General features: G+C 45.9%; 1 protein-coding gene and 1 pseudogene across 1 annotated transcript in view; one reads left to right on the top strand and one right to left on the bottom strand.

Annotated features, from left to right (window-relative positions):
- ASTN2 (astrotactin 2) overlaps window positions 1-11,998 on the top strand; it is a 655,276-nt gene that overhangs the window by 212,070 nt on the left and 431,208 nt on the right. The window lies entirely within an intron of this gene.
- On the bottom strand, window positions 27-768 carry LOC100955732 (annotated as a pseudogene).

The following is an 11,998-nucleotide window of genomic DNA, read 5'->3' as shown; positions in this document are numbered from 1 at the left end:
TGTAACTTACTTGTGTGAAATGGTTCTCAAACCAGTAAGACTGCATTTATGCATCCATCATTTTCAGGATTGTTGATAACCTGGGCATATTTCCCCCAAATAACCTTGCCCCCTTGTGTCACAAGGCCCAGCTTGCTCCCATTGACCTCAGTGACAGTCCCTTTGGTAATAACACCCAAAGTTGTATATAATGGGGATGAGGGATTCTTCTTTACACCAAGTATCGGCAGGCAAAGGTGGCTTTCAGTTCAGGATGTTACATGGGCCTTCTTGAACGCAAGCCCATTGGCCTGATGAATCTTTCATATTTAGGTGGTTTTCCCGTAAAGCCATCTCCAACAAAGCAGATTTTAGTAACCATCCTCTTCCATGCCTTCTTCTTTCTCTTTCCTGTTCAAATAACTTTTAATACTTCTGCTTCTCCCTGGGCACGAACTTTGGGCAGAGGGACTTCTCATTTGCCTGCTTTCTCTTTTTGTTTTTGCTTAATCATATTGGAGAGTACATTGGCTGCTCCCTGTGGAGTCTTTTCATCATTCTTTTGTTTGGTGTTTCTCTTTTCATGCATCTTGATAGTCTTTTTCATTTGTATTTTCTCAGCATGGCACTGTTTGTGGTAGAGCTTAGCCTTCAGACCAATCATCTTCTTTGCCGCCTTTGACCATTCATGAGCCCCTCTCAACTTTCTTTTTTTCTCTTTTTCTCATAGTAATCCAAGCAATATCCATAGCCTTTACGGTGTAATTCAATATATTCATTTTGTGGCATGATGATGGTTGCAGAGCCGCCCGGCGCAGCCTCTGGGGTATGAAGATGCTGTCAATCTTTGGGTCTCACAGATCCATGAGCCGACTCCACACAGGACCATCATAACAGGATAAACACAACATTGTTTTAAACACCTGACACAACCAAGAATTGTTTTGTGGTCATCAGGGCAGGAAGGACCTTGTAGCTTTTAGAAAGCAAGGATGAAAACTCCTGACCTTAAAAAGAGATCAACCTTGACTGATAGGTCACAAACCTCAGAGGAGTAAGGTACCTCAGGAGGTTGCAATTTTTGTCCAGTAGAACATTTATGGTTGTTAAGATATTCAGAATATGATTTTCACAGGAGAGTTGAGGTATTATCTTTTAGACTTGTAACTAGGAAGTTCCATTGGTCATGGAGGCTGTGTTCCTCTTCTGCATTTGGAGAGATAAAAGACAAATTCTGTCCCAGCCGTGGGATAGACTTGTCAAGGTCGCACAGCCAATTAGGAGCAAACTTAGTCGCAAAGTCAAGACTTCCAAACCAGTGACTCTCTGCTTCCAACCTCTATCCCCACCCCACCAAACCTGTCATGTTCTTTGATCCAGTCTGTGCTGGACAGGTAAGCTGAGAACTGATAGCAGCTACTGTGGGTTTAGCATTTATTCTCAGGTGAGGGGCCGGCGCAAACCCTTGACGAGCACCGTCTTGAAACACTTTGTGTGGGAAACAAAACTATCGGTCCCCTTTGAGAGAGAAGAAAACCGCGGCTTGGGGAAGCTGACAAACTTGCCCCAGTGACCATTAATAAAGAGCAACAGTCTTTGATTTGTGGCATTTATATTATTCTATGTCTCAAAGAATTCCTTAGTCATTCCAAAAAAAGGAAAGTAGAGATATTTTAAAATTAATACAGTTTTAAGGCCCCAGGCAAACATAGCATTTGATACACTCTAGAGTTTGGTTTTTGGATTTTTTAACTATACAGAATTATTTCTATAAGGCGTGATCATATGTGCACACAGCTGTGCACCTTTTCCTGTTAAACTTGAGATGTCCCGTGTTACTGCGGTCTCTGTCCACATCATTCCTGATGGCTGCACAAGAGACCACCTAACGGATATGCCAGGGAGGGAGGCAGCTGAAGGGAGAGAAGACACAAAGGGAGGCAGGGAGAGGGTGAGAGATGGACATTTGGAGGCAAAGCAAAAGAGAAAAGAGGGCGGGAGTGTGGGGGGAGTCCGCGGCGCTTGGCCGTTATCTGATTCCCAGCCTGTTGAGGCAGGTTTTCCAGGGTACCGTCCAAATGAAGGAAGAGCTGGGGGAGAAAGGAGAATGAACCCCAGGCTTGTGTTCCCAGACTCTGTGATTATGAGAACCTCTTGACGTCATCCTCCAGCATCAAGCCTGGTGACATGTGGCAGGAAGTTCTCTTGCCTTCAAGGCTGCCCCAGTGCCCTCCACTGCCAGTCACCACCTACAGGAAACTGCCCTGCCTGCGGGGCCAGGGAGCAGCCCTCTCTGTGCTCTGATGGCTCTAGATGCCTTGCCCAACCACGTGCAGATGGGACATTGTCCTAGGGCAAGTTCCATATCTCCCACTTTCATGCCAGTAAGTCCCAGAGCCTAAAGCAATACTGGGTATCTAGCTGGTGCTCAGAATAATTTCGTAAAATTGTATAATTAACCACTTATCATTTGATTAATGAAGGCAGGCGTCTGTGCACCTTCCCGTGCACCTTTTTGCTCACCTGCAGTCCTTGTTAATCATTGACGTGCGTAGGCATCATCTGGGGAGCCCGCCAAAAGGGTGAGTCTTACTCACAGGGTTTGGTACCGAGCCTAGGATTCTTCTACTACAACAAGCGCTGAAGAGAAAGTTATGCCTCTTTAAGGCCCAAGTTAGGAGATTCTATTGTCTCCAAACCCAGGAGATTTTGCAGCCTGTGCTGGAAAGTATTCATTTATTCATTCATTCAGTAAACACTGATGGAGCACCTACTGCGTTCCAAGCCCTTTGCTGGAACTTTTGCAAGATCTTTTGGAACCGGGGACTAAGTTGTAATCCAAGTAGATACGGTCTCCACTCTCTTAGAGCTTATGATTTAGTGGGAGAGGCTGGCAGTAATCAGTAATTCAGCAGTTATTCAGTACGTGCACATGAAGCTTTGTGCTGGGCAAGGAAGTAGTAAAATGCTCTCCGAGTTCATTGGGATCAGACAGCTTCTCTGAGACAGTCATGGTTGATCTGGAGGATGAGCTGGGATGAAGGGGAAAATGGATGAGGAACAGCATTTCAGGTGGAGGGAACAGCATGTGCAAAGACTCTATGTAACAAGAACATGGTCCAGAATAACTAGGGCCTTCAATAGAAGCACACAAAAATCCCTTGCTACTTAAGCAAAATAATGGCAGGAAAAAAATCTCCATAGAGAAGTTAATGTCTTTGCTGTCTGAACGGCTGGAACTGTGACATTTGCTAAACTACTAATGAATTTTGGACTCATGAGAGAGGAAGGATGGAGGTGAGACAGGAAGGACCAAATCCCCTTTTCCCTACGATAAGAGGGAATGTAGTGCAGACCAAAGTGTCCAGATGTCAGACAATCCAAAGACCTACATTTAAATCTTGTTACTTACCACTGCTCTTGGGAAATTTGTTTAAACCTTTGTGAACTTAAATTTCTTTACCGGTAAAATGAGAATAATTATAAAGGACTTACCTTACCGGGCTGTGGTTAGACATTTTTGAGCTAATATGTACAAAGCAGACACTCAGTAAATATCTTCTCTTCCCTCCCAGCCTGCCTACCTCAGACAGCCAGAGTTCCTTCAGAGATGAGCTCTTGTCCGAAGACTAGGCACTTATCATTGTTGAGGGGGCAGTTCATGACGGGAGGCAACAGCATGAGACCCTGACATGTGGAAATATGGTTACCTTCCCAAGGAACCACCTGTCTGTCTAGTTACAGCCCTTCTCACCCCAAGCATGCGAGTGGGTTTTCACCACACCACTCATTTCTCCAGACACCAACTGGGTGTCCTGTAATTTAATTCAATTCTGACACCAACTCCATGGAGCAATTGTCAGATTTTATAAGTTTAAGGTCTCAGTTGCAGAAGACAGCCCTCACTTCAGACACCACTGCAAATACTCTGCCCCCACATATATGTGTCTGAAGTGCCTACAAATTCGAGGGCTCCCACAATCTCACCCCAACCGTTCCATCTCATCCCTCACTCAAATTCAGTAGATTAGCTCCCAAAACTTAGGGAAACATTGCCTTTGTTTACTGGTTTATTACAAAAGATGCAGATGAAAAGTCAGATGAAGAGGCACATGGGGTGAGGTTCAGAAAATTCTCAGGTGCGGGAGCTGCTGTCCCCACAAAGTTAGGGTGCATCACCCTCCCAGCACGAGGGTATTCACCACCCTAGAAACTCTCCACACTCTGTTTGGAGTTTCCATGGCAACTTCATCACAAGGCGTGACTGACTGAGAACTCTCTGGCTTCTCACCATGGGTTGTCTCTCGGGTGACCAGTCCCCACCCGGAAGCCACCCAGGATCAAGAAGCACCTCAGAAAGAACAAAAGAAGCTCTTGTCACTCAGGAAGTTATGGGAGTTTTAGGAGGTCTGTTCATGAGCTCGTAGCAAAGACCAAATATGTGTTTCTTACTGGCACATGTTGGTCCGCTAACTGAACGCCTCTTCATCGAGAAGTCTGGTCACAGCCATCAGAAAGTCTATGGTCTCTGTTACTGCCATGTTAAGATATTAGCCCAGATAGGGCACTGACGTGTTTAGGGAAGGAGGGCCCCCCACGTCATAGGGGGCAACCTGTGGATTTGATAAAATGGGGCATCCCTGGAAAAAGTTTCAAAGAACATCTCACACTTTGGGGAAGGGAGTTCTGGAGTTGCCCCCTAATCCTGGGCTCCATCCATGTGAATTTGAGGACTGAAATATCCCAAGGCAGCAGCTGGAGGTTTGATGCCAGGCAGGTCTGAGGCCAAAGCTGACTTGTAGCACCTGCTGGTTTTGTGACTTTGGATTGGTGATTTCTCCTTTAGAGCCTTAGTTTGTTCATTTATGAAATGAGGATCCCAAGATCCACTTGGAAGAACAGTGAAGAGGATTAAATTAGCCAGTGAACGTCTGCACAGTAGCTCTCTGCCTTAGGAGAAACCATTATTGCAGTGGCAGTGGGACTGGAGAGCAGCTGCCAATGAGTCAGACATGGTTCTGGGCCCTGCTAGTCAGTGCTGGGTGACATAAGTGCCACATCTGCACGATGGGCGTCTCCTGATGGTGACTGAGATTGTTGATGAAACGCTTTACAAGGGTAGCTCTATTATTTTATAAATGATGTTGTTACTATCATTCAAACAACAAGGGCTGGGACAACTTGAATTTAGCGTTGATCTGCATGAGCAGAAGAGAGAAAAAACAAAGGCTCGGGAATTGGATGTATCTGCTGAAGCTCAGAGCTTTAGTCCTTCAAGCGGCTCATGGGTTCCCTGGATCGCCCATTCTCTTGCCTTTTTACAGATGAAGGACTGAGGCCCAGGGAAGAGAAATGCCTCCCTGTGTTCACCTGACGGGTTGATGACAGCCTGAACTGCTCCTGGAGGCAGCCCTGGGCTCTTCCCTCCTCGCCATGGCCACTCCCATTCAGCTCCTTTCTTAGTATTGCAGAACCTCACCCCATGGCCCGAGTTCTTCTTCCAGCCATGTCCCCTCTCTCCTTCCCTAACAAAAACTCTCCCCAACTCAGCTGTTCAACTTACTCTTCGTTTAAAGCATCCCATATTTCTAGCTTCCCCACCTTCGCCTGTGTGTTTTTCCCACCTGGATTGCCCACCCTGCCCTACACCTAAGGAAGCATGTTCCAGTTTTCACCTCTGGGGCCCTGCAGCTGGACACACCCCCACAGAGGGATGCCATGGGAAGTGTGAATTTTCTGATCCTGCCGAGCAACGCATCCCTCACAGTCGCCACAAGGACTCGGTGGGAGGAAACTTGGTCCACGTGGCTCCACTCACCTTCTCCTGCACGCCTGAGAGTTACGAGCAGTATAGATTACTTTAATGACAGTATTACTTCCAACTGCGTCTCTCCCATCTGTTCTTCCCCAATTACGAATGCAGAAACCCAGCATGTGTCTCCATTCTGGCAGTAGAGAATGAAATATAAGTGCTATAAAAGGGAGTATATTCTTTGAACAATACAGTTGGCACCTGTGAAGGCTGCCTGTGTTTCAGATTCCCCTGCCTCTTCCAGAGGGAGCTGGAGCCTCCTTTTAGAAAATGCCACAGCATGCCCAGATCCTCCTTCCCCTTCCCTCAGTCCCAGGGGTACAAAGAAATGACAGAGCCAGTGGGGTTCCGTGGGATCCAAGAAAGAGCCTGGGGTTCTTGTGGAAATGGCTCAAACTAAGGTGACAAGAGAACAGAGTGAATGGGAGAGTCTGTTTGCCACATCAAATGTGCAAAGTGGGGGGTGAGGCTAAACTAGATTAGAAAAAGCAGCCTCCATGGATATAGGGAGAATTTAAAGATCCTGAAGTGTGTCAGGCAAAGTAAACAGAGAGTCTTCTCAGGCCTGTTTTGCATAGGAGATACTGAAGACTCAGAAATGTCAAGTTACCTGGGTAAGATTGCCCAACAAGGAACTGCAGACCTGAGTCCAAGCCCAGCTCTCGTATACAGGTTGGTGTTCTTAACGCAGCCCGCAATAAAGCAAACCCAGCTCCCCAGCCCCGCTGCCGGTGAATTGACACTCTTGCTTGCATCCTCGTGCCCGGCCTAACCCAAGCTTGCATCTCTCACCTCTGCCTCAGCAAAAGACAGGCTCAGATGCAGAAAAGAAAATAAAGAAAGGGCAGGCAAGTCCAGGATCTCAGAAGAACAAATCATTCTCTGGGTGAAATACACTTCAGGGGGAAGAAATCCCTAAATGTTTTATTAAAGGAATTCAACAACTACAAATATTAACAGCAAGGCTATGAATTATTTAAAATTCAACTACCTAAACCAGCCTATAAATAAAACATAAAAAGTTCCCATCAAAAAGACAGAGGCTGAGTGAGCTTCCAGGTCTTAGCACTAAGAAGGAAGGAGCAGGAAGGTGTTTGGTGAGCACCTACTATGTGCCAGGTTGTTGCTTTTTCTCAGTTCCTAGTTGGAATCTTACTGCAAGCCTGGGAAAGGCAGATTATGGGCTGCATTTTAAAGATGCAGGAAAAGGAAGGTTTGAGGCAGAAAGTGATTTCTCTGTGCTCACAGTCAAGTATTATAATAGAGGAGCTGGGCTCAGCCAGCATTTGCCTGGATTCAAAGCTGTCTCTTTCCACGGTACCAGGCTGCCTCTCAGCTGGAGGACACCTGTAGGCGTTAAAGCAGAAAGCAGAGGCCTTCAACAGTCACAGTGAATGTGGGATATGACCTGAAGATCCCAGCGCCCTGAACACCACAAAGAAGCAAAGCCTTCTGGAGTCAGAACGCCAGGGACTTAGTCTCACCATTGTCACTGTTGTTATTGTGGTTTCTATGCAAGTTTTTACTTTGAACCAATGTTAGATGTACAGAAAAATTTCAGAGCGTTTCGATATATACCTCACCTGTTTCCTCCAAGGTTAACCTCTTACCTACCATGATATATTTATCAAAACTGAGAAACCAGTATCAGTACATGAGTTACCGTTAACTAAACTCTGGTATCCTCTTTCTGTTCCAGAATTCAACCCAAGGTACTGTCCTTGCATTTAGTTTTCATGGATCCTTTGTCTTGTCTGGTCTGAGATACTTTCTCCATGTCCATTTGTTTCATCATGACCTTGACAGTTATAAGGAAATCTGGCCAGGCATTTTGTAAAATGTTCTTCAGTTTGAGTCATATAATTTTTATCAGCTGTGTGTTGGTGGATACAGGACCCAAACTCTGCCAGACTCTCTTATCTTGTAGATACTACATGAGATGAAACATGGAAGCCTCTACCCAGGGAAAATGAACCCTCTCAGTTACCACATTCATTCTTTGTGGGATTAATCTTAGCCTCTTGTAAATGAAGGTGCTATGGAGTGATTTTGCCTTCTATACTGGAGGGTATTGGGTTGCTCTGCTGTAGAGTCCCAGGACAAGGAGGATGAGCAGCACATTTGTTCTGACTTCCCATTACTGCTTGCAAGCCTGTTATAAAGCAGATGCCTCCAGCGATGACACAGGCACTGTCCTATAAAGCAGCCATGCCATCCCTGAGCTGCTGGGACTGGTCCTTCTCTGCCCCACTTCTAATCCATTGAAAGCTGCATAGGAATCCCAAACTGTTCACTCTCTTACTTTGCAGAATGACTATTCCATTCTTTCCCTCCCTGGAAAACTCCTCCTAGCGGCCTACACCATGACAGGTACTCTTGCTTTTTATTGCATGAGAAAATATAAGCAATGTGAAGATTCAAGTCTCTTAACTACTGGCAGCTTCTCCCTTTACTTTGCATTTTCTTCTCTGAAGATGGGGGCTCTCCCTGAGCCATTCTGAGTCCAGCCCCTCAAATCAGGCAAAGGCAGATTTGCCAGAAGCAAGGGAAGTCTCAACTTCAGAACCTTCCACTTCCCTGGCTCCTGCTAGTGCTAGAGATGGATGGGAGTTGTAGAATGCTCAAGATGGTAGAGGTAATCAGAAACATGCGGGAGTAAACCTTAAAAGTAAGTGGCCTAAAGCAAGGTGGTGGTGTGCAATGTCTCAGGACATTTTTGGTTGTTACAGTTTGGGAGGGAGGTGCCACAGGCACCCAGTGGGTAGATGCTGTGAAATACTGCAGTGTACAGGACAGTGTCCCACAAAGGGTTATCTGACCCCAAATGTCAATCTTGCAGAAGTTGAGAAATCCTGACTGAAAGAGATTTCAGAAGGAAGATACCTGCATCTATAATGTGCTATTGATTTGTTATGGTTTCTTTTCTCATACTAAATATTCACTTCCCTATCTTATTTTGAACTTAAACCTTTGTATTATTTTTCTTAAAGAGATGTCTCCAAATCGCATCAGCTCAGGCCCCATGAAATTTGGACTGCACTTGTGTTCAGGCACCAGAGCCTCCTTCCCCCATGGTGCCATGATGGCCTTTCCTCATGCAATTCACTGAATCATGTTTGTCTTGACCAGCTCAGGCTGCTCTAGCAAAATGCCAAAGAGTGTGTGGTTTAAATAAAAGACATGTATTGCACACAGTTCTAGAGGCTAGAAGTCCAAGACGTCATTGCCAGCACAGTCAGGTTCTGGGGAGCCCTCTCTTCCTGGCTTTCTGTGTCCTCACAGTACAGAGAGAAAGATAGAGCTCTCTTTTTACAAGGACACTAATCCTGCTAAATCAGGGCCCTACCCTTATAACTTCATTTACCCATCATTACTTCTTTAGGCGCCCCATCTCCAAATATAGGCACACTGGATGTTAAGGCTTTAGCATACCAAGTTTGGGGGAGGGGTACATAAACATTTAGTCCATGATAACACCCATTCACACAGACATTTTGTAAGGTCTCTCCTCTGGATAAATCATGCCTGTTGATACTGCCTTCTCTCTGGGGCCTCACAGAACACGCTCTCCTGCTTGGTGAGAGCCTTTAGGAAAACAGAAGCAACCACAATATAAAGAGAAGGCTTCTTTATCCAGGTTAAAGATGGTGATGGTAATAATCATGGTTTCCATGGTGAGGAAGAGGATGGAGGTGATAGCCTCTGTTTATTGAGTCAACTGTGCTAAGAATTAATGAACCATTACACCATTTAATACTCATAGTAGCTCAGTGAGGTAGGTCTTTTCTCACTATTTACAGATGAGGAAAAAGGCTAACTCAGAGAAAATTACAACCTGCCTGGGTTTAGAGATCAGACAAGTGGCAGAACTGGTATCCTTGCCCTGATACCAGGAAGGTGCCCAGACACCAGGCCCACGTGAGCTACTAATGACAAAAGTTAAAAAAGATCAAAAAGAGTGGATGATGTGCAAAGCGTACACCCCTGGGGAGCAAATCCTGGGGTGCCCTGCCCAGAAGGGGACCAGGGGAACCTTTATGTTTAAAGTTACGGGGGAATAAAAAAAGGCAGTGCATTTAAAAGCAAACATTATGTGGAAACTTGACATCAGAAAGGAACCCAGGCTCCTCCCTCTCCCCACAACCCAACCCAACCCAGTGGGCTGCAGGGGCCTGAGAAGCCCTGTTTTTAATACTGTTGCTCTCGTCTCTTGACCTCTTGATGTAGAAGAAGAAGGGAGACACAGGGTGGACCTTGTTCCTTCTTGTCTTAAAGTCTGGCATGTGGTGGTCACACGGGGGAAGGTGAAATGGGCTGAAGGAGAGATGCCAGGCAGAATCGGGACGTGGAAGGACTTAGGCAAGGTCCTGGAGCAGGTAGTGTAATGCTTGGAATCCTTGTTAGAAAAGCACGGAAAAATGTGCATGAGAAGTCCTCTGAAAGACGGAAGCCAGAAAGGAAAATAAGTAGAAGGAACTTAAAAGTACTGTGACGTGAGAGCCTCATGTTACTGTTATATTAAAAATGATAAAGCGGGTTCAAACTGCAAAAAACAAAGAAAATGATAAATATAATATTATGCAACATAAATATAATATACATCTATACCTCTAAAAAATGTTTACTATTTTTCCATTTCATCTCTTTACTTAGCATTTCTCCATTAATTCTCCTACTGATTTAGAGTTAACATTTATTGAGTGAGTTTTAAGTAGTCTTCACTAAGAACACTGCCTACAGTTCCTCATCTAACTCTCAGACCAACCCTTTTAGCTTAGACTATGATTTCCTTTATTCAATTGAGAATATCAGGACGTAGAGAGGATAAGAAATGTGTCCTAGATTGCTCAGCTGTAAAGTGGTAAAATGGGGGGGGTTAGAACACACAGCATGCACTTCCTGAATACTCTGCAAAGATTCTGTAATGTAGGGCACCAGCTCCCCTTGCCTTTGGCCTGCAGTCACAGAGCTGGCTAATGCCTTTCTCTCACTGCTACTTGGAAGCCTGGAGGTTAGAGTTGTCTGTGCCCCGGGCTCTCCTTGGGGGGCCAAGACATTGCAGTCTTCAGTCCCTGCCTCAATGGTTACCAGAGAATGAGGCACAGCCCCTCAAAAACATTGGTGAGGCAGGCTCCAAGAAGTGACAGCTTGTTCGAATTCCAGATCCAGGAAAATCTTCCTCCTCTGTCTCAGAGTATACGGCTCCTTCATCTGGAAAAGCAGGCCTGCCTTCATGGGCTTCTCATTGGCGCTAAGTGTGGGTAAATGGGGGCCATATTTCACTCTAGAAGTGGCTGCATTTCATGGGCAGAGTGTGATTAAGAAAGACGAATGGTGGGTAATATCTGTTACCAACACCTGTACTGTGCACAGGGATCTATTTGGCAGAAAGGGGCTATGTAAGAGCAAGATCATTACCATTTGAACTAGGAAACAAAATGTGGTGGAGGTAGTGAGGAATGGGAGGGCGGAGGAGTGGAGGGGAGGGAGGGAGACACAGAGGCATAGAGGGAAGGCAAGACCATCTCAATTTCCTACTGCAGAAACTGGGTCCTAAGGCTCAGCTCTGCCACTAATGAGAAAGCTGGGGCAAGTGATCCCCACCCCAGGCCTCAAATTCCCCCTCAATAAGATGCTGATGGCCGCAGAGTCCTGTCTTGTCCATTCCTGAAGGCTGCAGGAGGCACCATTTGGAAGCAACCACACCCAACAACAACACGAGATTAGCCTTCAAGAGTGCCGGGAACAGTGGTGTTAACTGAGCACTGCTGAACTTAGCACCCCACATTTTGAGAGGCAGAGACTTCTGGTGGTGGAACCTTAAAACTGAAGCACAGACTTGCAGGATGAGGTGTGTGGGCTAATGAAAAGGACGTTGGTCCCTAGGATTCCACAGATCTTATTGGTTAATTAATTTGAGTCAACATTTTCAGAAAGGGAAAGAATGATGAAATGACCTCAGAGAGGGCAACAGTAGGCTTCAGGGGTGAACCTATCAGGGCAGGGATATGTTCTGCCTCTTGTTTGCCCATTAGTCTGTGTGCTCCTTGAGGCAGGGTCCTTGCCGCCTTTCCTGGTTGTCTCAAGCCCCTAGCATGGAGCTGGGTGCCCAGGAGGTTCTCTCTGCAGAAATCTGTGGCTTGGATGGTCAGAAGAGAACGGGACCCACTGCTCCTAGGCTATGAAGGGCAGGAGTGAAAGGCAAAA

This window comes from Otolemur garnettii, unplaced genomic scaffold (assembly GCF_000181295.1).
Source record: "Otolemur garnettii isolate 467f Iridium unplaced genomic scaffold, OtoGar3 scaffold00014, whole genome shotgun sequence".
Classification (NCBI taxonomy): Eukaryota; Metazoa; Chordata; class Mammalia; order Primates; family Galagidae; genus Otolemur; species Otolemur garnettii.
The sequence above is the reverse complement of the archived record's forward strand: the minus strand, read 5'-3'. Positions and strand labels throughout refer to the sequence as shown.